The sequence below is a fragment of the Microtus oregoni genome, unplaced genomic scaffold (genome assembly GCF_018167655.1).
Source record: "Microtus oregoni isolate MIOR12 unplaced genomic scaffold, Mior012 000005F_ref0000423, whole genome shotgun sequence".
Taxonomy (NCBI): Eukaryota; Metazoa; Chordata; class Mammalia; order Rodentia; family Cricetidae; genus Microtus; species Microtus oregoni.
The window spans coordinates 28705333-28709134 of NW_024543064.1; the positions used below are offsets into that span (position 1 = coordinate 28705333).

Consider the following 3802-nt stretch of genomic DNA (forward strand, 5'->3'; position numbering starts at 1 on the left):
TAAGACTTAGTTTTTCATGGTCATTTTTAAAAATTGTTTTTATTGAGCTCTACATTTTTCTCTGCTCCCCTCTCTCCCTCTCCCCTCCCCTTCTACCCTTTTCCACGATCCCCATGCTCCCAATTTACTCAGGAGATCTTGTCTTTTTCTACTTCCCATGTAGATTAGATCCATGTAAGTCTCTCTTAGGGCCCTCTTTGTTGTCTAGGTTTTCTGGGATTGTGAATTGTGGGCTGGTTTTTCTTTGCTTTATGTCTAAAAGTCACTTATGAGTGAGTGCATATGATATTTGTCTTTCTGGGTCTGGGTTACCTCACTCAATATGATGTTTTCTAGATCCATCCATTTCCCCGCAAACTTCAAGATGTTCTTATTTTTTTTTCTGCTGTGTAGTACTCCATTGTGTAAATGTATCACTTTTTTTTTTATTTTTTTCTTCGGTCAAGAGGCATTTAGGTTGTTTCCAGGTTCTGGCTATGACAGATAATGCTGCTATGAACATAGTTGGGCACATGTCCTTGTAGTATAATTGAGCATCCTTTGGGTATATACCCAAAAGTGGTATTGCTGGGTCTTGAGGTAGGTTGTTTCCTAATTTTCTGAGAAATCACCATACTGATATGCAAAGCAGCTTTACCAGTTTGCATTCCCACCAGCAATGTAGGAGTGTTCCCTTTACCTCACATCCTCTCCAGCATAAGTTGTCATCAGTGTTTTTAATCTTGGCCATTCTTTTTTTTTCTCTTCTGAACATGAGTCTTTATTGGCCACAGCCTCAGCTACTTGAGGGGGATGAAGCGGGAGGAGTGGGAGGAGTGGGTGGCACCGATGCCAGGCCGGCCGTGCATCACAGGCTTGTAGATGATGGAGAACTCGCCCAGGTAGTGGCCGATCATCTCCGGTTTGATCTCCACCTGGTTGAAGGTCTTGCCGTTGTACACGCCCACCATGCTCCCCACCATCTCGGGCAGGATGATCATGTCTTCACCACCTCGGGCTTCTCCATGGGCGGCGCCTCCTTCTTGGCCTTTCTCAGGCGCTTGAGCAGCGAGTGCTGCTTCCGCCACAGGCCACGGTTGAGGCTTCGCCTCTGCCAGGCGCTGTAGAGCTGCATCAGCTGCTCATAGGACATGTCCAGCAGCTGGCCAGGTCCACGCCGTGGTAGGTGAACTTGCGGAAGGTCCGCTTCTTCTTCTGCTCCACTTCGGCCATCTTGGAGGTGACTCCAATCTTGGCCATTCTTAAAGGTGTAAAATGGAATCTCAGAGTTATTTTGATTTGCATTTTTTTGATGGCTAAGGATGTTGAGCATTTCCTTAAGCGTCTTTCAGCCATTTTAGATTCCTCTGTTGAGAGTTCTCTGTTTAGGTATGTACTTCATTTTTTATTGGATTATTTGTTCTTTTGATGACCAATTTCTTGAGTTCTTTGTATATTTTGGAGATCAGACCTCTGTCTGATGTGGAGTTGGTGAAGATCTTGTCCCATTCTGTAGGCTGCTGTTTTGTCTTGTTGACTGTGTCCTTTGCTTTACAGAAGCTTCTCAGTTTTAGGAGGTCCCATTTATTAATTGTTTCTCTCAGTGTCTGTGCTACTGGGGTTCTATTTAGGAAGTGGTCTCCAATGCCAATGCATTCAAGGCTACTTCCCACTTTCTCTTGTATAAGGTTCAGTGTGGCTGGCTTTATGTTGAGGTCTTTAATCCATTTGTACTTGAGTTTTGTGCATGGTGATAGATATGGGTCTATTTTCATTCTTCTACATGTTGATATCCAATTATTCCAGCACCATTTGTTAAATATGCTTTCCTTTTTATATTTTTTGCTTCTTTGTCGAAAATCAGGTGTTCATAGGTGTGTAGATTGATATCCAGGTCTTCTATTCGGTTCCATTGGTCCTCCTGTCTGTTTTTATGCCAATACCAGGCTGTTTTCAGTACTGTAGCTCTGTAATAGAGTTTGAAGTCAGGGATTGTGATGCCTCCAGAAATTCTTTTACTGTACAGTGTTGTTTTGGCTATCCTGGGTTTTTTGCCTTTCCATATGAAGTTGAGTATTGTTCTTTTGAGGTCTGTGAAGAATTTTGCTGGGATTTTGATGGGCATTGCATTGAATCTGTAGATTGCTTTTGGTAAGATTGTCATTTTTACTATGTTAATTCTACCTACCTAAGAGCATGGGAGATCTTTCCACTTTCTGGTATCTTCTTCAATTTCTTTCTTCAAAGATTTAAAGTTCTTGTCATACAGGTCTTATACTTGTTTGGTTAGAGTTACTCCTAGATGTTTTATGTTATTTGTGGCTATTGGTAGATTTGCTCTTAATTCATTAAAATTAAATGAAGTTTCAAGTTTAGTTCCTGTCGCAGAAGCTACATTTGGCACATTCCACTTCTGAACGACACCGTATCCTGAACAAGATGGTGGAAACTCAGGGAGTTTCTGCTGCTGCACAAACCTCAAGTGCTTGTTTGTAGGGGAAGCAACCTTTTCTCAGGGGAGGAGTTACGTCTGAGGTCACCACAAGCCAGTGGGGGCTGGCAAATGAGGCTTAGCTTCTTAAATAGTTCTGGGGTTTTGATCAATTCATAAATCGACTCAGCCCAGATTAGTCTGAATGAGTGAGGAGGGATAGTGCTTATATTTGTATGGGCGTCAAGAATTTGATTTAAAAAAGAAAGACTCCTCAGAAGTTCACCCTATGGGTGCAGAAAAATGGCAGTGAGCAGAGCTCCCGCTTCCCTGAAGGCAAGGGCATGTGGATGTGTGTAAGTGTACACACTCCTGGAAATAGAGGCTCACTTAGATACAGTCACAAGACGACGGCACACTCATCCAGCAACATACCAAACCACACGTCTTCTACACAGTGATCACACTTGCACGTGCGCACACACACACACACATACATACACACACAATGGTTGCCACAGATACATCCCGCCTCTCTCTGGGGTTGTCACACATGATTGAGCTGCCTAGTTCTGTGGCTTCTTGCTATCCTGATATAATATAGAAACAGATGGGCCAATTTTTCTTACATTTCCAAGATTCAAGATAAATGTTTGAGAGCTGTGCAGTAACCCTGTCCTCGGAATCCACCCATTCATCCACCACTTAGGAAACACTGATGGAGGCCTTGAGTTGGCAGAAACACGGAGCGGGGGCAGCACGAAGCCACAGAATTCTACCGCAAGCATCAGACTCAGCCCCAAGAGAGGGAGGGAGCTGGTTCACACAATGTGTCCTTAGCTTAGGACCAGAAGCAGAGGCAATGACCTCACCACCCACCATGCCTCTGCAAAGGAAATGGAGCCATAGCGAATCAGGGAGGGGAGAGAGGCCAACGTTTCTAGGTCCAACGTGATGATAAGCTGAGAAGTTTGGTGATAGACATTGTCTTAGTTTTCTTGTTGCTTTGATAAAGATAATCTGACAAAGGGCTGGAGAGATGGCACATTAATGAAGAGTAGTTGCAGCTCTTGCAGAGGACTGGAGTTTGGTTTCCAGCAATGCCCCTGGGCAGCGCAGGGCAGCCTGTGACTCCAGCTTCAGGGGATTCCGCTCCCACCTGTGACTCCAGCTTCAGGGGATCCCCCTCAGACACTTTGCATGCATATGTGTGTACCCACTTTTGTATGCATACACACAAATAATAAAATCTCTGTAAAAAATAGTCCTACAAAAGCAATTTAAAGGAGGAAGGGGATATTCGGGATCACAGTTTAAGGGGACAGGCCATCATGACAAGGCCACAGGAGTTTGAAGCAGCTGGACACACCACATCCACCGTTAGAACTGAGT

General features: G+C 44.2%; 1 pseudogene; it reads right to left on the bottom strand.

The window, feature by feature from the left end:
• Positions 1-779: 779 nt before the first annotated feature.
• On the bottom strand, positions 780-1212 carry LOC121448656 (annotated as a pseudogene).
• Between the last annotated feature and the right edge of the window lie 2590 nt (positions 1213-3802).